The 24,501-nt window shown below is 42.7% G+C and overlaps 1 pseudogene; it reads right to left on the bottom strand.

Annotated features, from left to right (window-relative positions):
* Positions 1-17,951: 17,951 nt before the first annotated feature.
* Positions 17,952-19,467, bottom strand: LOC100343791 (NADH dehydrogenase (ubiquinone) complex I, assembly factor 6-like; annotated as a pseudogene).
* Positions 19,468-24,501: the final 5,034 nt, after the last annotated feature.

Here is a 24,501-nt window from a genome sequence, read left to right as displayed (position 1 = left end):
CTTCTGCCACCTTGTTCCTGAAACTCATACAATGATTTCCAAGCAGGCGCTCCACAAAGCCTCAGAGTTTCCAAGCTTGTGGGGAGAAAGGCAGTGGAAAAAGGAAGGAAGGGACAGAGCGACAGCAGAAGGAGATGGACAGATGGAGCATTCCTACCCTGGCTACAATTCTCTGCTTTCATTTATCACGCTTCAGATTCCACTGGGTTAGACCTTCCTACAAGAAACAATCAAAGAATAACTTGAGACAAAATACAATCAAATGCTAACCACAGTAGTCCAGAAAACAAGCTTTTGATTCTGGGCTGGAAGAGCTAGTGGAGTGCACGTGGGAGAGGTGGGACTTGTACTGAGCTCTGAGGCTGAAAAAAAGTGTGCTGTGTGATCAAGCTGGGTTTTACTGTGAACACAAAGGAGCAATGAGATGGTTTAGAACAAAGCAGTGAAGGAAATAGATGAATGTTTCTGGGAGGTCACTGTGACTTGTGCACAGAGATGGTCATCCCCAAGTGGACAAGGACATTTCACAGTTCTCTCACTTGCCCCTCACCACGACCCTGTGGAAGTGACTCAGCAGGTAGAATAGCATGATTGTTATTCCTAATCCAGAAGTGAGGAAACAGGCCCAAAGAGATTCCGCGATTTGTTTGAAACTGTATCAGTAACGCATATCAGAGCCAGGCCAGGATTTCACCTTTTCAAAACTCCTTCTGACAGATGCAAAGGAGCCATGGTGCAGCTGGGGTGTTTGGTCAAGACTGCCCAGTCCTTGTCACAGCCCCGCATGCAAGACTGTGCCACTTCTCCTGGCTCCCTTCCCACGCTGCCAGGGCTCCCTAGGGCCTTGCATCCCAGCCACCCCAGGTGATCTGGAGTTCAGAGGAATACAGATGAAAACAACAACATTTATTCTTCACTTACTATGTACCCTTCCTCTCTAGAATCCCTTTCTGAATATTCCCCAGGATTGAACAGTGTCCCCAAAAATGCATGTCCACCTGAAATGTCAGAATGTACTTTCTTGGAAATAAGGCCTTTGCAGACATAATTAGTTAAGATATAATCAGACTAGATCAGAATAAATCCAAATCCAATGACTAATATTCTTGTAAGAAGGTCACATGAACACCCACAGAGACCCAAGAAAGAAGATCATGTGACCATGAAGGCAGAGGTTAAAGTAATGCAGCTGCAAACCAAGGAATTGCAAGAAGACACCAGAAGCTAGAAAGAGACAATGAAGGATTTCTCTGCAGGTTTCAAATGAAGCACGGCCCCACTAACACCCTGATTTCACATTTCAAGCCTCTAGAACTGTAAAAAAAATAAATTTCTGTTGTTTCAAGCCACCCAGTTTGTGAGAGACTGTTACTGCATCCCAAGGAAGCAAATATGAAGGCTACATTTAAAACAGGTCAAAAGGAAAATAAACAATTGATTGTACTTAAAACAATAACAATGAAATTATAGAATAGGAAGAATTTAACAGAAAATAGTAAAAACTGGCTCCTGTCTTCTAGTGCAATCCCAGATGTTTCCCTAGATGCCAAATTCATACCACAAGGATGATATCAGCTGAAAACATGGGCTTTGCAACAGAAGCGACTCTGCAGAGCTGTGGTCCAGGAAAGTCAACCTTCCCTGGTCAGTGGACACTTGTAACATGGCCCCCAGGGCTCAGAAGACTGCTCCACAGGTGAGGGCTACCACTGTTTAGCTATATGCTGTGCGCTCACTGGGCTGGGCTCTTGACTAGCGTCACCTCACCTTATCCTCATAGCATCCTAGCTGGTAAATGCTAAGCCAGCAAATGTGTCAACCAAGAGAATAAGCCTCAGGTGGGTATTGGCCTGCGCCAGGAAGACAAGTATTGTCACGGAAAGGTTTTTGGCAGATCTCGGAGATCTCTTCCAATGTTTGAGCACTACCACTTCTTTGCCAGTATCTTTTAGCTAAGCCAGCTCACAAGGAAGCCACAAGGAAGGGCTTTTCTAGTCATTGACACACTCCATTTCCTGAGCTCCACCTAAGCTCAGAAGTAAACACGCTTTAGAGCAAAGTGACACTTCTTCATTCTGGCTTCTCGCCCATGTCAAGCTGAATGAACAAAAGTCCAGAAGTGATTCCTATTTGTCCTGGGTCCAAAGACATCAGGCACGTAGGCATGTACATACCACACACTCTTCTCCTTCATACACACATATCCCCAGACACGTGCCTGTTACCAAGGTCTTGCTGGCCCACACCTGGCCCCCTTTCTTTCTACCGGAAGGAAGGAAAGTAAAAGCAAATCTTGTCAAAGTTAACCACAAAGCTGGTAGATTTCCCGAGTTATGACCTGAGGATCACACCGCCTTTAACCTCCCAAAATGGGCTTCTTAGGGTATCTGTCATTGGTGATCAAATGTAAAGCAAAGTTAGAAACCCCTTGCCATCTACTGTGAGGAAGAGGAACAGAAAACTCCCTAGAGTGAGAGCCAGGGCATTCGGGCTATAAATCATGCTCTGCCCATTGGCAGCCATAAAATCTGAAGAAATCACAAACTCATTGATTGCAGCTTCTCTACAATTCCTTATCCAATAGGCAAACCCCTCCATCATCTTTCCCCAGCTCCCTTGTACTCCCCACCACTCCTACACAGCGCTCACACCTCTGTCTTTGCACAAGCTATTCCTTGTCTCTAGAATGCTTTCCAAACTCAACTCTGAGTGTTCAAATAGCAACTTCCACTCAAGACCGAATTCAAAGGATTCTACAAAGCCTTATTTATACTTTTAGTTTGAAATAATCTTGTTTACAAACTTGTATAGCACCCTATCGATAATGAAACTTGCCTCTCTGTCTCATACCTTATTTATTTGGGTATATTGGTTAAGCCCGTCTGTTAAGTCTGTGAGTTTCTGTAGAGCACGTTCTATATCTGGTGTCTCTTTGAATCCCATCACCCCTAGTACCCACTCAGAAAGCCTAAATAACAAGTCCAAGAACATGGAACTCACTAGATATGGTTCTTGTCATTGTGATATCCACTTCATTTTCATTTGGGGTCAGAGTAACAGGAAACTAATAAAATTTGTTCATGTGAGTAATTCCACATCATACATTTATACTTTCATCTTTTATTCATTAATTTGAGAGACAGAGATAGTAAGACAAATAGAGAAAGAGACCTCCCATCCATTGGTTGACTTCCCAAATGCTCACATAGCTGGGAGGTACCAAAGTACTCAAGCCAGATCTTTCGCATGGGTGGCAGGGACTCATCACTGAGTCATTGCCTGCTGCCCTCCCAGGGTGTACATTAGCAGGAAGCTGGAATCAGGAACCAGAGTCAGGTACTCTGACATGTGGGATGCAAACATCCTAACCAGCAATTTAACCACTAGACCAAATGCCCACCCCTTACAAGTAATGTTGATACATTTTGAAAAAGACAAAAATTTCTTACCCTTCACTTGTGAGCTTAGTTCTAGGGACCAGATGTGGCATACATGACAAAGGGCCCTGAAATGTGAGCATTTAGCCCAAGCAAGTGTACCAAGGCTGGATCTGGGGTTTGGATTCAGTGTCTACTCCTCAGAAAGACATTTGTGGGTTGTTCTGGAAGCTGATGGTGGTGGGGAGAAGTGAATGTTTGCTCAGCACCATTTAAAATGAAAATCGCTCCCCTCCCAGGGCACCTCTTATCCCTGCAGCCTGACCTCAGGCTGGAGGCTTGGAACATTTCTTGAAGAATAATGGGTCTGTTTGCCTTCAGAGTCATGACCTATTTCTTCTAATTAAGACAAACATTATACTTCAGCATAACATGAAGAAGTGAGGAAAGTGAAAAGGTTTTGAAAAATGAAGCACTTTTGTAAATTACCTAATCCTATTTGTTTTGTTTCCCAGGTGTTAGCAGCCGCTCCTTTTTGAAGGCTGACATGCAAACACCATCTATTTGTCCTCCAGTGACAGACTGAAATTATTTTTAAGGCCATCTCTGTGATTAAAAGCCCAAGTGACTGCCATAAATTACCAGGTAGACCGATCTATTTGCAAATATCATAAATAATCATAACCATTATATATAACCATAAATAAATATCACAGCATTCCCCCTTTTCCAGCCATCAGACAAAGCCCAATAGATGCTGACCCTCACTTCCTTGGGGAATGAGACCTCCTCCCACTGGAGGAGCCTGGCTATTCCCTGTGGGCTGCCAGAGAAAAATCGACTCTTCGTGCAATTCCATCCCAATGCTTGCACATTCAATATTAGTAATCAAACACCATTAATCACTCCCCTGAGGCCTAATATTGATTTGCATCTTGGGATTTCTAGTGTTTAAGAACTCTACTCTGACATCAGATAGTAGAGTCAGGTGGCCTCCTGGCTTCCCACTTTAAAAGGTCACATGAAGAAAGTTGCTAAAATTGTCTCAGCCTCAGTTTCCTCTTGTGTAAATAAGAACAGTGCCTCTCTCACTGAATTAAGATAAGAAGTAAACTAGATACCAAATAAAAATCACTCAGCACAGGGCTTGGTATATATGAACCAATCAAAAAAAATTTTCACTATTACTCCTCGATGTATTTCTTGCTTGAAATAGAACTTGACCTGCTTTGACCTGGTTTATATTGTTTAGAAACCAAGAGAGGGGCCTGGCATTGTGGCGTAGCAGGTAAAGCCGCCTTCTACAACACCAGTATCCCGTATGAGCAATGGGCTGTGTCCTGGCTGCTCCACTTCTAATCCAGCTCCTGCTAAAGGCCTGGGAAAAGCAGTAGAAGATGGCTCAAATGCTTTGGCCCCTGCCACCCATGTGAGAGACCCAGAAGAAGCTTCTGGCTCCTGATCAGCCCAGCTCTGGCCATTGTGGCCCTCTGGGAAGTAAACCAGCAGATGAAGATATCTCTCTCTCTCTCTCTCTCTCTCTCTCCCTCACTCTCTCTTTAACTCTCTTTCACTAACTCTCAAAAAAATAAATAAATCTTTAAAAAAGAAGTAAGAGTAGAGAAGGATACTCAAAGACACACATAGGAGATTGTTTGCCAACAACAGAGTTCTTGGTAGCACCTGCCCGTGAGATGTTGCTGCTTCAGAACATAGCCTGTATCCCTCTAAAAAGCAGAGCCTGAGACAAAAGCTAGAAGAAGTATTTTTCTTGGAGTGTTGTCCCACGAGATAGAACTGGAAGAGGAGGGAGGTGGAGGCAGGCAAGGGGAAGAAAATACGAGTGAAAAAAATAGCCAACATAAGGACATATATCATTGAGTTGACTATCATTATAGCAGACTGGGTACTGAACCCTTTGGGGTCATAGGAGATGCCTGTATTGTGCACCAGGGAAGAAGAGAAAAAGCATTGATCCATTGCCTCCTTCTGCCTGTTGGTCAACCATTGGCCCAAAGAACCCACGCTGCAATAATGGAGAGCATACAGAAAGAGGAGCATAGTGCAGGCCTGAGCATTGCACTCCCGAAGCTGGTCAAAATCTGCACCAAACTGGTCACTGTAACAGTGCCTAGAATGAGAACTAAAGTCAGAAGGATATTAAGTTACCAATAGCCCTAATCAATGGATAACCTGAAGATGCTGAAATGTGCTTAAAGGAGACACCCAGGAGATGAACTGTTTCCTGAAACACATGCCATCTCCAAACCTAGTTAAGCCAATGCTATTAGATAATTGGAACTTGATTACTTCTTGGTTTCTGACTTAAAATATCTACTTGCTGTAATTTCAGTATGTGTCTCATATTATGTGTTGGCCACATAATCCCCAAATTAACATGTTAATGATATTTGGAGGTGGAACTCTGAGCAGTAATTAGGATTAGCTGAGGCCATCGAAGTGGGACCCAGTGATGGCATCACTTGTTTTACAAGCAGAGCAACATTCAATGCCCCTACCACATCATGATGCAGCAGTAAGCCCTCACAGGATGCTGGCACTCTGACTTGGATCCCCCAGGACTTTGACAAATCAATTTATTTTCTTTATTTATCAGTCTTTGACATCTTATTATAGCAAGACAACAGATTAAGATACCACCTGAACAAAGTCAACATTTCAGCCTCATCTACTTTATTCTTTTTCTTTTTTTTTAAGATTTTATTTATTTATTTGACAGATACAGTTATAGAAAGTGAGAGAGAGAGACAGTGAGGAAGGTTTTCCTTCCATTGGTTCACTCCCCAGAGGGCCACAATGGCCAGAGCTGTGCCAATCCGAAGCCAGGAGCCAGGTGATTCTTGCTGGTCTCCCATGAGGGTGCAAGGGCCCAAGAACTTGAAGCGTCTTCTACTGCTTTCCCAGGCCACAGAAGAGAGCTGGATTGGAAGAGGAGCAGCTGGGACTAGAACCGGTGCCCATATGGGATGCCGGCACCACAGGAGGAAGATTAACCTACTGAGTCACAGCGCCAGCCCCTACTTTATTCTTTTTCATCCCTTGATTTCAAAATGAGAGAACCCAAGGTTGACAATTCCAGTACCTCTATCAGTAACATGAGGTGTCTCCACAACAGCCATGATGAGTAGGCACCTACTTCATGCTAGCACACTCCCAGTTAAGGAAATTGTAGCTCTTTAGAAAGCAGCCATTCCTTTTTCCCATTGCTCTATTAGAAAAATAATCTGACTTTCGGCTACAATGCAGACTGAACACACAATAATCAGTTCTCTCTTCATCAAACATTTCCTCCCCTTTTTTCTTATTGTGACAGAATGAGACAGTAGACTTAGTTCTGGGGCGAGACTTTAAGTATATACTATTGTCCATTGCAAATGAATTATGTTTTGGGTCATCTTCTCTGAGAAGGATGGTAAGTAATACCTTTGACAGATGAATGGCCCCATATCACCATCAATACTATGTTAATCTGCTCCAGCAAAAATACTACAGCAGCCACTGGGCTGCTACTTGGTTGACTTTGCATCAGTTTACTGACATTCCCCAGGATTTGTCTGGTTTTTCAGTAGTCAATCTGATGACTTAAATGAGAATATGGCAAAGATCAGGTCTTAAAGGTTGGCACTAATTTCTACCATTTCTGAGCCTTGTGGAATTGGTTCACAATGAATCTGAGGCTTCTGTTGTCCCTTTCTGCCCATATTTAAGTGATAAACGTGCTATATGTAATCTATTGTATGTTTGAGTGCTCTGTCTTATTGGACTTGGGCAAGTAGTGAACATGTAGCCCAAGATGCAATGAGTTAAAGTGGAAACCACTGGACAATGAACCTTTTTCACAAATAGAGAAGGTCAAATGGAAACCTCTGAAATTACCCTCTCCTCTGACCAAGATTGTAAATGAAAAATATTGCATCCCAGGGAGAAACGGCAGAAATTAGAAGTTTTGCTCAGTTCTTCCTTCTGGGAACTTGACCTCTGCCTCAGACAATGGAACCAGATCAGAAATCTGCATTAGGTTAGGACACTGAGTAAAAAATGTTACTTGTCATGGGTGATTGCTCTCTCTCTCTTTTTTTTTTTTTTTTTTTTTTTTTTTACAAGCAGAGCTAGACAGTGAGAGAGAGAGTGACAAAGAGAAAGGTCTTCCTTTTGCCGTTGGTTCACCCTCCAATGGCTGCTGTGGCCGGGGTGCTGCAGCCAGCGCACTGTGCCAATCCGAAGCCAGAAGCCAGGTGCTTCTCCTGGTCTCCCATGCAGGTGCAGGGCCCAAGCACTTGGGCCATCCTCCACTGCCTTCACGGGCCACAGCAGAGAGCTGGACTGGAAGAGGAGCAACCGGGACAGAATCCGGCGCCCCAACTGGGACTAGAACCCGGGGTGCCAGCTCCACAGGCAGAGGATTAACCTAGTGAGCTGTGGCGCCAGCCATGGGTGATTGCTCTTGACCTAATTATCCACCATATTTATAATTTGAATAGTTGCCCTGTTGGTTACCCTTCTACTTGTCCCCAAATAATGTTGTGTTCTATTAAATATTTCCATCAGTCTCTAGAAATCAGGCTTGCCAGTCATTACAATAATTGTGCCTACCAGTCTCTGATCATTACACCTTGCTTGCTACCTGGCCTCAATTGTTCCAGGGTCCCGTCATTTCCATCATTTCCAGTCATCAATGGTCCCTTGCTACCAGTGAGTGCAGTTCAGTAATGTCATTCTTCACCTTCAAAGCTGACCTACCACTGAATCTCTCCCTCTCTCTCCCTCCCTCTCTCTCTCTATCCCCCTCTCCCTCTCTCTCTTTAAAGATTTATTTATTTATTTATTTGAGAGAGAGAGCTCTTCCACCCATTGATTCACTCATCAAATGCCCACAACACATGGAACTGGGCCAAGATGAAGCCAGGAACCAGGAACTCCATCTTAGTCTCCCACATGGATGGCAGGAACCCAAGTACTCAGGCCATCATCCACTGTCTCATAGGCATTTTAGCAGGAATCTGGATCAGAAGTGTAGGCAGTGGACTTGGAAGGGTGGAACACACTGGACTTAAACCAAGCACTCTAAAAGGGGATGCATGCATCACAAACAGTGGTTTTAAACTGTTGCACCACAACACCCACGGCAGAATTTAATTACTCTTAACAGTGAAGTCCTGGTCCTCATCCACTGGTTCACGGCTGAAATGGCCATAAAAGTGGTTGGCCCAGGGGGACACCAATGCCTGCAACTCTATCCTGATCTCCCAGGAGCCCAAGTACTTGAGCCATCTTCCACTGCTTTCCCAGGTACATTAGCAGGGAGTTAGATTGGAAGCAGAGTAACTGGGACTCAAATCACTGTTCATATGGGGATGCTGGCATCACAGGAAATGTCTTAACATGCTGTGCCCCAACACCAGCCCCCAGGGTGGTCTTTAATTCTGCACATCACTATTCTGAGCAGTTGTTGAATGTGTCATCCCTGGAAGGATGGTAGCTTTGGGTGAGGTTTTTCTTTGATGAGTCAGATTCAATAGGGGGCTGGCAGGTAGGGATTTTCTGATCGTAACACTCACAGAATGGGGAACAAAGTCCTCCATTCCTGAAGGAGACTATGGGAAGTGCATCCCAGCATCCACCAGTGGGACAGACATGAATCATGAGAAGTAAAGGATGGATTAACAATTCTAAACAAAAAGGATGAAAATCCACATGGCTACTAAAAGAGGACAGTACCTCATAGAATGTGAAAACAGTTGTAGTATTCTTTCATTTTTTGGAATAATAGCAAATAGTGTGCTTGTTTCATGGGAAGAATCTCTGTGATTTTAGGCTCACTCACAGTTTCCTATGACTGTTCTCAGTGACTTGGTGGAGTTATTTATTCAATGCTGTGTTATAATAATAATGGACAAAAGTATTATTAGAATCCACACCCATGACCCTGTGTTGGAAGTCTTTAGCAAGTAAACACATACTATCTTTAATAATTGTCCTGGGGCTGGGTGCTGTAGTGTAGCGGGTAAGGCTGCCGCCTGCCGTGCCAGCATCCCATATGGGTTCCGGTTCTAGTCCTGGCTGCTCCACTTCCAATCCAGCTCTCGGCTATAGCTGGGAAAGCAGTAGAAGATGGCCCAACTCCTCGGGCCCCTGTACCCATGTGGGAGACCCCAAGGAAGCTCCTGGCTCCTGCCTTCGGGTCAGCGCAGCTCCAGCTGTTGCAGCCAACTGGGGAGTGAACCAGCGGATGGAAGATTCTCTTTCTGCCTCTCCTTCTCTCTCTGTATAACTCTACCTTTCAAATAAATAAATAAATTTTTTTAAAAATATCCTAAAATTTGAAACCTGGCCAGAACCATGGCTCAATAGGCTAATCCTCCACCTGCGGCGCCAGCACCCCGGGTTCTAGTCCCGGTCAGGGCGCCGGATTCTGTCCCGGTTGTTCCTCTTCCAGGCCAGCTCTGCTGTGGCCCGGGAGTGCAGTGGAGGATGGCCCAAGTGCTTGGGCCCTGCACCACATGGGAGACCAGGAGAAGCAGGGATTCCTGGCTTCGGATCAGTGCAGTGCGCCGGCCGCAGCAGCCATTGGGGGATGAACCAACGGAAAAAGGAAGACTTTTCTCTCTATCTCTCTCTCTCTCACTGTCCACTCTGCCTGTCAATAAAAAAAAAAAAAATTGAAACCTATGCATAAGTGACATAAACCAAAACCACAGTACGGCTGCATGGCATTTTGCCTATTAGGTAGATAGTCTCTTTAGTGATTTTTAAAAATTTGCACTTATGTATTTGAAAGAGGAAGAGAAACAGAAACAGAGAGAAATGTTCCAACTGCTGGTTTACCCTCCAAATGTCTGCAACAAACAGGGCTAAGTCAGGCTCATGCTGGGAACTGGAACCTCAATCTAGGCCTCCCAGGTGGATGGCAGCGACCCACGGTGAGTGGTCACCTGCTGCCTCCCAGGGCGCACATTAACAGGAATCCAATGTGGGATGCGGGCATTCTGAGCAGCGACTTAACTACTAGACCAAATGCTCTCCTACCCTTTGTGATTTACCTCATGCTGGCCAGTGCCAAAGGAATAATTAGAAGCCACGGATAGATAACAAGATTGCACCAAGCTCATAAGAACACAATTATGACAGTAAACACCAGTTAGTTATAATAAATGATGATTATCCAATACAAGTCTAATTCCAAGCCAGTTTTGTCAAGGCCTTCTGCCATGGGTCTCCGATCACAAATCAAAGTAGATGGCAGCTGCTGCACTCCAGAGGGTACCAGAAAGTGTCGTCAGGTTTCAGTGGCCTTCCCTGTCTCCTACCTCTGTCTCATCCCAGACTTGAAATGACTTTCTCCTATCTAGAAACCATGTTTTTTATTAGACATCTACAGCCTTCCTTAGTAATTACTTCCCATTGTGAAGCCCTAAAATTTAAGAGAAAAATGTTTGAAGGCATTCCCTTCTTCCATATTACCAAAAAAAAAAAAAAAAAAAAAAAAAGCCAGATATGGATTGTTCGGCTCTGGTCTGAGTTTCAAGTGTTCAGTAAATTTGAAATTTCTTCTGTTCCTCTTCATCCTTTGCATACTTGGAAAGTGGTGTCTTTGATATCCTGTGAGGCCCAAAAGAAAATAGCAGCTACTTTCACTGATGGGTCTCCTAAATCAATGATACATCGTACTGCACAACAGAGTCAGGTTCCAACTCAAGAGCCCCAAAGGATGGATCCACACCAAAATCCACATCCTTTCCAGCAAGGATTCTGGTAAGGAAGAATCTTCTCCCAGAACAAATCCATTCATATATCCTAAACAGACTGAACATACCTCCTAAATAGAGTGCACTTAAGTCCACAACTTAAGTATAGCTCTTTTTACAAAACTGAATGTAAGACTATTTTTAATTCCTAATTAAACACTTAACTTCTCACTCACATTTCTTTATCATGACAGATGAATGCTTAACCGTAAGATTCTGGATTTTACACTCACCTGAAGCTGGGTTATTTTACAGAATTAAAAGATACTCAATCATCACTATAATTACTATAAATGCAAAATAGATTAAAATAATGCCACTTGAACTTGAGTTTTAGAAGATAAAAACAGAAGAAACAAGAATTATTAAGCATGCTTCAATACTGAAACATAGGTTATAGGATCATCTATATTTTAGGTCTACAACACAAATACCCATAGTATGTAAGCAGTAGGAAGGCTGGTAATACAACCAGCTGTGCTTGGAACTTTAGCAGCAGAGGGCAAAGGCCCACATGAAGGAAGTATCTGCTACTCAGAAACAAGATTTTCCTACCAGGAGGCAAGCCCAGTGTTGCCAGAACTGATTCTCCCAGAGAAGCTTTAAACTCATGTTTCACGTAAAACTTAACCATTGTCAAAACTCAAGATTCGGGGAACCAAACAAAACTCTTCTGAATGCCAGAGTTAGCACATTCACCACCAACATGTAACCTCTCTGAGAGAAATAGATTAGGCAATGCTTCCTAGGCACAAGGTAGATTAATCAACAACTAAGATTCCCTTCATTCTACAAAATACTGTTGCATTACAAATTACCCCAAATGTAGTAGCCTAAAATAATCAGATTGTTTTGTAGTTATATGTATAAGCCAAAAATTTGAAGTTAGTTTAAAAATATATTTTTAGAAATCATAGTTTGTATCTACTTCTTTTTTTAATTTGTTATTACAAGGTTTATGTATTTCATATATACAGATTTAGTAACAGTATTACTTCCCTCCCTCCTACCCAAGTCCCAACCCTTCTTCTTCCTCCCTCACCCATTCCCACTCTTAATTTTTACAGAGATCTACTTTCAGTTTACTTAATGATCATAAAGTTACCATACACTAAGTAAGAGTTCAACAAATAGCGTTAAGAAAGAAAAAAAAAAAACAAAACACTATTCCTCAACAGAAGAGACAAGGGCTGTAAACAATCATTGAATCTCCAAATGTCCAACCCACTCCAATATATTACATTTTAGATACTCCTGATCAGGGAAAACATATGATAGCTGTCTTAGAGACTGGATTATTTCACTAAGTATAATGGTTTCCAGTTGCATTCATTTTGTCACAAAAAACAATATTTTATTTTCTTTACTGCTGAGTGGTACTCCATTGTGTATATATGCCATAATTTCTTTATCCAGTCTTCAGTTGATTTTATTGTGCTCATGGGGCCTCTGTCATGGCACAGCAGGTTAAGCCGCTACCTGCAAGCCAGCATCCCATATCAAAGAGCCGGTTGGAATCCCAGCTGCTCCACTTCTAATCCAGCCCCCTGCTAATGCACCTGGGAAGGCAAAAGAAGATGGACCAAGTACTTAGGCCTCTGCCACCTACGGGGGAAACCTAGATAGAGTTCCAGCTGGCTTCAGTTTTGCCCAGCCCTAGCCATGTGGCCATTTGGGGAGTGAACCAGCAGATGGAAGACCTCTTTTTGTCTCTCCATCTCTCTCTGTAATTCTGCCTTTCAAATAAAAAATAATTTTAATTAGTTAATTAAAAAACAATTCTATGGTCAGGTGTTTGGATAAGACAAGAATGGTCTGCCTCTGCTCCACATCACTGGAACTCCAGGTAGAAAGAATCAAATGTTTGTGGGGAATGCAATCCTGCCACCTGGAACCATCTGGAGTTCCTTCAATAGCATGTCTGGCACCTGAACTAGGATGTCTCAAAGTTGGAGCCATCAACTGTACCTTCAGTGCTTATACCTGAGGTCACTCCAGGTGGTGTGGATTCCCCGGTAGCATGTATCAGGGCAGCAGGGCTTTTTACCTGGTGGCTCAGGGTTCCAAGAGCAAGTATTCCAGTAAACAAGGCAGAACACATGGTCTTTTGTGACCCAGAGTCAAAAGTCACATAGTATCACTTCTGCCATACTCTGTGGTTGAGGTGGTCACAAGCCAACCCAGAATTAAAGGGAGGGAATATACACTAAATATCCCAGTGGAGAAGAGTTGAAGAATTTAGTCATTTCTTTTAAAGTGTTCATGGCTGGGTGCCAGAAAGATCCAGGTTTGAACCTGGTTCAATTTTAGGAGTTGTTAATAGGGTGATATTGAGTAAATCATTTAACGTTGTGGATTCCTAATTTCCTTATCATATTAGAAATGAGATGGGATGCCCATGATATGTTGTTAACGCTCAGGGATGGTAATGATTGTTTACTTATCACATTGTGGAAGAGTATGGTCAGGACTTCCTCAACTGGAGTTTCCTTTCAGCTTTATAGAACTTGTGACAGACAGGGTCAGTGACTGATCTGACTGATGTCTCCTTTGCCAACAACACACCTTGAGTGACCAAGTTTACACAAAGAAAGTAACTTGCAAAAAGATCATGTTCCAATCAGAGTAGAATGAAGAATTTTCATACCAGTCTCATGATGGTACCAAACTTCAACTTGTTCAAAATATAACAGTCTCATCATGGTGCTAGCTTTGACTTGTCCAAAATATGCAGAAAAAAAAATCCTTTGAAAATGGTTAACAGCTCTGGAGTCTTTTTAAAAAGTTTTGAAGGAAAGGGAGAGAAGTGCAGGAGTAAGAATGAAAATCCCTACAGTGCTTGACTGTCTCAACTTGAAGAAGCCTCCTGGTTTCTGCACAAGTTATAAATAATATAATAGCCTCTTGCGATCCCACAGTGCTAACAGAGCCAGTGAAACTCATGGTATATAATTTGAAAGACAAAATTATTTCATTTTCATTTTATTTCCAGTATAGCCAAGTTTGATTAGCACACAATGAGTCTTTCAATTGCATGTTTAATTTATTCAGATAATCTGTGCCCAGCAAGGAGGTCTCAATCCCAGAGAGTGTTAGGCTAGGAAAGTTCTCAAAGGCCTCTTGGATCAGATTCTACTTAACGCTCTTCCACAAACTAACCTGCGGAGGCAGGAACGCGTCAAAGGTCCAGCAGCAGCGGTGAAACTCCCTCTGCATGTCACTCCCTCACCAATGGCTCCATGCAACTGCTCGCCAAGACCAGCTTCCAAGCTGAACAGACACTCAGGAGTCTGTATCACTTACATTTGTCATCGAATAGTCACATATGTAACTATTTTTAGTTGTCTAGGTCCCACACTAAAATGCAAATTCCATGTGATCAGAGACTATGTCATATTTAGCTCCAGTGCTCAAAACAGTGTCTACCTCATGGTACGTGTTCAACACAATTGAATAGTCTTCAATACAGAATTTTTATTCTGGTAAAATAAATAAAAGTACATGAATGTGTGTGTGTGTACACCCTTTATTATCATATAATATATACTTTATTTTTTAAAGATTTATTTATTTATTTATTTGCGATTTTGAAATATAGTTGTTACAGAGAGGCAGAGGCAGAGAGAGAGAGAGGTCTTTCATCTGCTGGTCACTCCTCAGATGGATGCTACAGCTGGAACTGTGCTGATCCAAAGCCAGGAACCAGGAGATTCCTCCAAGTCTCCTATATTGGTACAGGGTACAGGGGCCCAAGGACTTGGGCCATCTTCTACTGCTTCCCCAGGCCACAGCAGACAGCTGAATCAGAAGTGGAGCAGCCAGGACTTGAACCAGCATCCATATGGGATGCCAGCACTGCAGGTGGCAGCTTTACCCGCTACACTATACACTGGCTCCAATATATGTTTTGTATGATATATTTAATATAAATGTGATATAATACTATAGAACAATTTCATTTATGATATAGATGAATAGTTACTGATATTGAAAGGAATTTATGGATTTATATTCCAAATCAGGCTATAAAATAGGATGGGGATCCATGCTGTGTTGTGGAGAGCTTAAGCTGCCACCTTCAAATTCAGTATCCCATATGAGAGTACCAGTTCCATTCTTGGCTGGTCAGCTTCCCATCCAGCTCCTCACTAATGCAGCTGGGAAGGCAGTAGAAGATGGTCCAAGTACCTGGGTTCCTGCTACCCATGTGAGAGACCTGGATGGAGTGCCAGGCTCCTGGCTTTAGCCTGAACCAGCCCCAGGCATTGCAGGCATTTGAGGACTGAACCAGTGGTTAGCAAATCTCTCTGTCTCTGTCTATATGTCTCTATCTCTCTATCACTATCCATCTCCCTCCATCTCTTTCCCCCTCTCTCTACATCACTTTGCCTTTCAAAAAAGTCTTTATATTTTTAAAAAAAAAGGCAAAACAGTATTATAGTAGGGTTCTATAGTGTAGTTCTATAGTGTAGTACATCTATGAATGTAGGCAAGTTATTTCATGTAAGAAAGTATCATTCCTTGCCTGTAAAAAAGGACTAATAGCAACTCCAAGAGCTGTTGAAAGAATTGGGTAAGAACATTGATTAAATAAAATGATACAAAACTAAAATAATTAACAAAAATCTTCTTCAAAGTACTTAAAGTATACTAAGCATGTGATAAATGTACTATCTGTATTGAAGATGCTGATTTCATTTTATAGGGAAAAATGCATTTCCAAATGTATAAAGAGATAAACTATTCATATCAAATTATTAACAGGAATAATTAACATGGTGAGACTTCAGATTTTTTCAAGTTTTCCTTCTATCTGCTTCTGTATTTTCTGAATAATAATGTTATTTTAATTTAGAGGGCCATTTATCATAAAGCAGAATGTCTTGAAGATAGTTTGTCCAGAAAATGACCTGGGACTTATTTGAGGTAGAGAGAACAAATAAAAGTTTAAGATGACTGATTGAAGAAAACTGTTTGCCTGGCCTCATTCCCTAAATTCCATTGAAATGGCAGAGCAAATTTTAGCAGAGCTAAAAAAATCAAGGGAGTTTCCTCGAGGAAGAAAAAAAGTTATTGGAAACAGACCCATATGGGAATAAAGGCAAACGAGAAACTCTCAGTACGAAACTCTGAAATAGCCACATAATCAGAGACAGTGGAAATAAAGGAAGAAATGGGTGGTAGCCTGGCCACTGATTTTTAGAGTGAAAGAAAGAACTGTGTCCACGCTGATAGGGTCCTCACCACTGGCTTTGGACCTGAGGTGCAGCTCTGCAGTGTGGGAATTTTGACACAGGAGGCTCTTGGAGTAGTTCCCGCAGCTTGGACAAAGGATTACCCCAAGGGAAGAAACGTATCTTCCTCTGAAGACAAACTACTGGTCACCCTGAAGGAAAGCACAGCCCACCAGGGCCCTTAAGTGCTCACCATTGCAGAATAAACACCTGTTTCTCTAATCTGCTCCATGATTGCCAGGGGAAACACAAAAACTTCCACTCACACTAGGAAAACATACCTGAGCTCCCAGTTCTGTTCATTCACGTGCACTTAGCTAAAAATATGCAACTGTCATAAAGTATCATCAAGCATTCATTAGAAATCAGTTCCTTACAGACAGAGGGAATGGGAGGAAGGGTAGGGATGGAGGGGTAGGAGGGAAAAAAGGCAACCAAAGGAAGGTTTCACCACGTCTGGAGGGATCTCTGAACTTCAGAGCTTAAGCGAAAATCCTTAACAATCAATAGAGCGAAAAAAGCAGGCTACATTCAAAAGAGAAAGAACTCACTTGTCAGAAGGCTTCTCAGCTTCTGGGACCCAGAGGGCCACAGAGCAAGGTCTCCAGCATTCCTTTTTTTTTTTAATGATTTGTTTTATTTACTTGAAAGACAAGAGTTACAGAGAAAGGTAGAGCCAGAGAAAGAGAGGTCTTCCATCCACTGGTTCACTCCCCAAATGACCTCAATGGCCAGAGCTGAGCTGATCCAAAGCCAGGAGCCAAGAGCTTCTTCCAGGTCTCCCACGCGGGTACTGGCACCTAAAGACTTGGGCCATCTTCCACTGCTTTCCCAGGCCATAGCAGAGGGTTGGATCAGAAGTAGAGCAGCCAGGATTTGAACCTGCGCCCATATGGGATGCCAGTGCTGCAGGCCGGGGCTTTAACCAGCTGTGCCACAGTGCCAGCCCCTCAACATTCTTATGAAATATCGTCACACTCCAAAATTTCCAGATGCAACTCTCATTTAACTGTCTGGGCACAACAAAGACATTTCAGACACAGGACATTCAGATGTTTTAAGGCAGAAAATTTTTCTCAACAATTTATCTGAGCACATGCACTATTAAATGGAAAATGAATCTAAGAGGTGAGCTCAATTTAAAAAAAATAATAGAGGGTAAATGCATCGTTAATGCTCAATAAATTTAAACAGCATAGTTCACCTTAAGCAATATTCAAGAGAGCAATGGAGAACCACACACCAGTTCTTAGGTGGCTCACTTGAAAGTGCCTCATATGGCTTCCGCTTTGAGCCCATTTCTCAGAACCAGTTCACAGCCATGTCTAACTGCAAAGGGCTGGGGAGTCTAGGAGAAAACAGGAATATTACACACATGAAGGTTAAATGTCCTCACTGAAGTTCAAAATAAGTTTCTCTTCTTTAAAGATTTATTTATTTATTTGAAAGTCAGAGTTACAAACACACACACACAGAGAGAGAGAGAGAGAGAGAGAGAGAGAGAGAGAAAGAAGTCTTCCATCCTCTGGTTCACTCCCCAATTGGCTGCAATGGCCAGAGCTGCGCCGATCCGAAGCCAGGAGCCAGGAGCTTCTTCCGAGTCTCCCACTTGGGTGCAGGGGCCCAAGGACTTGGGCCGTCCTCTACTGCTTTCCCAAGCCATAGCAGAGAGCTGGATCAGAAGTAGAGCAGCCGGGACTCGAACCAGCACCCATGAGATGCCGGCACTGCAGGCGGCAGCTTTACCCACTATGCTACAGCGCCGGCCCCAAAATAAGTTTCTCTTCTCAGCAGGACAACACCTTTTCACATCATGCTACAGCTCTCTTTGATCATATAACAGTTTTCAAATTGGACTCTATTTTCTTAGAAACTAATACTGTCTCACTTATCTTTTTTGATTATAAGTGGTCTGGTATAACTTTATCCATATCTTTATTTTCTTTTTTTTTGACATAAAATTATTTTAATATTTTCTCCGCAACTGAATATTCAAAGACAATGGAAGCAATGCATTCTTCTGCCGTAAGATGGATGGAATATATCAAAAATCTATTTGCTGAGTTTTCTTTAAGTAGTCCTCTGGAGAAACCATCTGAAGAAAGCAGGCAAGGCTTCACTTCTGCGGAAGGACCTGGCTGAGTGTGCCTGGTGGGCACTGCCACATATCACACCTCTCCCGTTTTCACCGTGGCTCTTCTGTAGGACATCCTCTTGGGAAAACCATGCCGCATACAAATATCTACGGGAAGGAACAGCTCTCTTCTGCTGCCGGGATAGGACCTTGCTCTCAAGCAAGCGACAAGGCCTTGGGCTTTTCCACTGTGATCTGCAAAAAGATCCTTCCTAGCCAATGCTTCTAAGTTAAACAAAGAAGAGCGCTTTAAAAAAAAAAAAAAAAAAAAAAAAAAAAAAAAGAAGAGCGCTTTGAGTGTTTGCAGCATCATTTTCCAGGGCCTGGATACCACCATACACTTTGTCATCCGGATTTTTTTCCCTTTCACCAATACTTTTCATAAGCCATCTTTTAGTCAGATTATGTTTTTTGACAGTAGCTTCCCTTCCAGTTTTTCTTCTAAGTCCCCAGTGGACAGGGCGGAGGTTCTGGCTTCCATCTTTCCTGGGGCTGAAACGTCGATCTGTGGGCCCAGAAACCGGGCCTGCTGCTGCTGCTTAGGGACCTTCCAGAGTTCACTGCCCACAGGCTGGTGTGGTGGTTTGTTAAGGGATATATCTTCCACAGTTGTTGGTTTTTTTTTTTTTTTTTTATCAAAAATGCATCTGCATCAGTCCAACTGCTTTCTCAGAGACTGAATCCTTAACCGGAGCCATCCCACACCGAAAGCCCCCAGTGTAAAAGCAGAGCCTCGGAGCACAAAGAACCTTCATAATCTCGTTTCCGCAGCTGCTCCCGGCAGTAGTGTTCAGAGCCCGTCGTGCCGGGACCCCCACTCTCCGCCCCGACACCGGCGGCCCCATCGGTCCCTGGAGCACACGCACGCACAGGTGCCCGGGTGACCGGCAGTGGCACAGGCCAAGGACGCCGAGCCGCTGAGGGGCCCAGGCAGAGCCCCACATGGAGGCCACCATGAAGCTAGCCCGTATCTATCTCCAACCTTCCTATGTCATTTCACTTTGTGTATCTCTTGTAAACGTCAGATACAATGGGTGCCCCTTATCCATGGGTTCTGCATTCACGGATTCAATCAACAGTCAATCAAAAACATTTGGGGGGAAAATACATGTATACTGAACATGTACAGACAATCCATATTTACATGGTATTTGCATTGCATTAGGTATCATAAGTAATCTAGAGAAGACTTAAAGTACCAGGAATGTGCATAGGGAATGCGCAAATACTACACCATTTTCTATAAGGCTCTGGAGCACCTGCAGATTTTGCTATCTGTGGGGGTTTCTGGATGCCTTCCCCATGGATACTGAGGGATGACTGTAGCTAGAACCTTCGGTGACAGGTCATTTTAATATAACCATCTTTATTCTGATAACTGCTATCTTATAACTGATAATCTGTTTTCATTCCTGCTGCTATTTGGGGTTTCCTTTTTTCTTCTCTGTCTTCTATTTTTGCTTATTAAAGAGTTTTTCTTTGTTTCTTTTTCGTGCTGATTCTATTTTCTCAAGATTAAATTTACACTGAACACATGTGATCAAAATATTTTAATTAAATGCTGAAAATAATTCATATTTCTAATCACCTCTTGAAATAAGAACAGATGCTTGCCATAGTTTCATGCCACTCTATATCTTTGCTCCCTCCTCTGTGTGTTGAAAAAAAATTTGAAATCTTATTTTCCATGTCTATTATTATTATTATTTTAAAGGTAGGCCTCCACTTGCTAATAAACCACTTATTAAGATTTCCAAGTAGATTTATTCTAAAAGTAAAGTTCAAATTTAGACACTATTGCAACTCACTATATTAGTGAAAAATAAAAATGTATCAACTTAATAAAAAGTGACAGCAAGCACCACACTTTAGGGGAAAATAGCAGAAGCAACTGATCGAAGTTCAGACCCAAGAAAGATGGTGCATAGCATTATTCTGGAGGTTCTGATCAATGCAATTAGATAAGAAAAGTAGATAAGGTTTGCAAGTATTGGACAAAAATAGACAAAACTGTCGTTACTGTCAGATGATGTGATTATCTATATTTTTAAAAAATAATCATAGGCGGCCGGCGCCGCGGCTCACTAGGCTAATCCTCCGCCTAGCGGCGCCGGCACACCAGGTTCTAGTCCCGGTCGGGGCGCCGGATTCTGTCCCGGTTGCCCCTCTTCCAGGCCAGCCCTCTGCTGTGGCCAGGGAGTGCAGTGGAGGATGGCCCAGGTGCTTGGGCCCTGCACCCCATGGGAGACCAGGAAAAGCACCTGGCTCCTGGCTCCTGCCATCGGATCAGCGCGGTGCGCGGCAGCCATTGGAGGGTGAACCAACGGCAAAGGAAGACCTTTCTCTCTGTCTCTCTCTCTCACTGTCCACTCTGCCTGTCAAAAAATAAAAAAAAAATAAAAATAAAAAATAAAAAAAAATAATAATCATAGGCCGGCACTGTGGCATAGTGGGCTAAGCCTCCATCTGTGGCGCTGGCACCCATATGGGTGCTAATTCCTATCCTGCTGCTCCTATTCAGATCCAGCTCTCTGCCATGGCCCAAGAAAGCAGTAGAAGATGGTCTAACTGCTTGGGCCCCTGCACCCATGTGGGAGACCAAGAAGAAGCTCCTGTCTCCTGGTTTCAGATCAGCACAGCTCTGGCCGTTGCAGCCATTTGGGAAGTGAACCAGCAGATGGAAGACCTTTCTCTCTCTCTCTCTCCCTCTCTCTCTCTCTCTCTCTGTAACTCTAACTCTACCTCTCAAGTAAATAAATTCTTTTTTTAATTTTTATTTATTTGACAGAGAGATTTAGTGGGGGGAGAGAGAGAGAGAGAGAGAGAGAGAGAGAGAGAGAGAAAGGTCTTCCTTCCATTGCGTCACCCCTCAAATGGCCACTAAGGCCAGAGCTACGCCAATCCAAAGCCAGAAGCCAGGTGCTTCCTCCTGGTCCCCCATGCGGGTGTAGGGGCCCAAGCACTTGGGCCATCCTCCACTACCTTCTTGGGCCACAGCAGAGAGCTGGACTGGAAGAGGAGCAACCAGGATTAGAACAGGTGCCCATATGGGATGCCAGCGCCGCAGACAGAGGATTAACCAAGTGAGCCATGGCGCCGACCCCTCAAGTAAATAAATTTTTTTTAAAAATAATAATAATCAAAGAAGTAAGTTGAAAAACAGAACCAATGAGAAGGTTCAGTAAGGTAGCCAATTACACAATTAACATATAGAAAATCAATAACTTTCTACAACTTAATAAAAACTGTGACAAAATTTTGAAACCACCAAGTAATAAAAACTAAAAATACCTAGAAATAACTAAATAAAGAGAGCATAAACCTTATGGAGAAAACTATTTCACTGAAAGACTAAATTGTTTTTTCAAATGAGTGAAGACTGCATTTTATAAAATATCAATCTCTCACAATTAACTTACAAATGCATTGAAACACCAATCAAAATCTCAAGTGTTTTCTATGAAACAATCTTGAGAGTGTGTCTATGAAACTTGAAAAGCTGAATCTGAAATTTACCTAGAAGAGCTAGTCCGCAAAAAAAAAAAAAAAAAAAAAAATTAATAGCCAAAATGAGGGCTGGTGGTGTTGGTGCAGTGGGTTAAGCCACCACCTGCAATGCCAGCATCCCATATCAGAGTGCCAGTTTGAATCCCAGCTGCTGGCTTCTGATTCAGTTTACTGTTAATATGCCTGGGATGGCAGTGGAGAATGGCCCAAGTGCTTGGGTCCCTGTCACCCATTAAGAGACCAGGATGGAGTTTCTGGCTGCTGGCTTTACTCCAACTCAGAACTGGTTGTTGCAGACTTTTGGGGAGTGAACCAGTACATGGAAGATCACTCTCTCTCTCCCTCTCTCCTTGTTACTTTTCCTTTCAAAAAAACAAATATTGTTTAAAATAGCCAAAGTAAAACATGACAATCATTTTACAGTGTGATATTGGCATCAATATGTCAAATGGAATGGAACAAAACAGACAATTTCAGAAAGCAAATGCAAAAGTTTCATACATGGCAAACAAGGCATGAATTAGATGACACATGATACTTTGCCAGATAGCCATCATTTGGAAAAAAGGTATAAAATTATCTTCTGTGGGCTGGCATTGTGGTGTAGCAGGAAAAGCCACCACCTGCAGTGCACCTGCAGTGCTGGCATCCCATATGGGCCCTGGTTTGAATCCTGTCTGCTCCACTTCCAATCCAGCTTCTTGCTAATGCACTTGGGGAAGCAGCATAAAATGGCCCAAGTGCTTGGGCCCCAGCATCCACATGGAAGACCCAGAAGAAGCTCCTGACCCCTGGCTTTGGCCTGGCCCAGCCTTAGCCATTGTGGCGATTTGGGAAGTAAACTGGCAGACTGAAGATTCTCTCTCTCTCCCTCTGCCTCTCCTCTTTCTGTGTAACTCTGACTTTCAAATAAATAAATAAATCTTTTAAAAAAATCCCTAAGGTCAACAATATCATAAACAAAACTTAAAGGAAAGCAACAAACCAATAAGCAATATTTGTACCATAATAAAGTTATCATTCACTTATAAACAGGATCTAAAAATCAGCAGGAAAAATTTTTTTAAATAAAAGTAGTTATAATTAGGTAATTAACAGAAGAAATGCAAATGGAATATCAACATGAGAAAGGATATGCCACATCACTGGGAATCAGGGAAATGAATACTAAAACTATATATTGATAATTTTTTTAGCTCTCAGATTGGTAAAATGTTTAAAGATTGGTACTACTTATTTATGGAAAGAATGTGGTAAAATGAATAAGCATAGCATTCAGATGGGAAGGTAACTCAGTGCCAGATTTTCTGTGGCCACCCTGACAGTGTCTAATCAAAAGTGGAGACATTGGCAACTCAACCCCTGAGAACAGATCCTGTGAAATACTATACATGTGGCCCAAGCAAACCCCACCCACCAGAACAGCCATTGATCCTGCCTCCCCAGGGTACAACCTAAGGTGCATCAGGAGGACGGTCACAGCACCTGTGCTGCACAGCGTCACCAAGGCACTTGAGGCACAATCCCATGCACCCAGATGGGAGGATCTCTAAGACATTTTGCTATGAGAAAAAAAAAAATCCTGGGATAATAAAAGAGGACTTCAAATAGTTCATGGAAAAATGGAATTGAGAGGTAAGTTTATTTTCCTGGGAATATTTTTGAAATCTGAGCCTAGTTTTTTCATAATACACATTTTCGTGAATTTCTGAAGCTCCCTCATAAAAAAGATGGACCCCATATATTTTTAAAACTACTTATGTGTATATTTTATATCCATATATAAATGCACAGAGAAGTTCTAGTGATACAAATCACATGGCTACTCATGGCTACCTGCAGGAGGTACTCTGGTGTTTTTGTTCTATATATAACTGTAACTATACTGTTGAATTTTACTAGCAGCAAGGATTTGTATATTATTTCTATAATATTTATAAGACCGTTGAGATCCAGTATCTCCAAACTTCGCCACTTTGTTGCCAGCTCTGAGAAGGAACCACTCTAGGGAGTCTGCCCCTTATACTCCTTAAGGAAAGGCAACTGAAGGCAATGGCATTGAAAAGAGCTTGAAATACACTCTGACCAAAGACTTGACTCCAAGCTTTATCTTGTTTTTCTGCCCTATTTTCCCCTCCCCTTATATGTGTTCATGTTTGACTGTTGTGTGTGTTCCTCTGTTAATCCCCTTGAGATCTTATGGAGAATGTCAGCAAGAAACATGAACAGATGGGGAGGCATTGGCACAGCAGGTTCAATTGTTGCATGTGACACCAGCATCCTATACAGGTGATGGGTCAAGTCCTGGCTGCTCCACTTCCAATCAAGCTCCCTGTTAATGCACCTGTGAAAGCAACAGAGGGTGGTCCCAGTGCTCAGGCCCCTGCTACCCAGGTGGGAGACCTGGATGGAGCTGGAAGATCTCTCTCTTTCTCTGTAACTCTGCCTTTCAAATAAGTAAATCTAGGAAGGAAGGAAGGAAG

Source organism: Oryctolagus cuniculus, chromosome 2 (assembly GCF_964237555.1).
Source record: "Oryctolagus cuniculus chromosome 2, mOryCun1.1, whole genome shotgun sequence".
In the NCBI taxonomy this organism is placed as follows: Eukaryota; Metazoa; Chordata; class Mammalia; order Lagomorpha; family Leporidae; genus Oryctolagus; species Oryctolagus cuniculus.
This window is presented reverse-complemented; position numbering and strand designations above follow the sequence as displayed.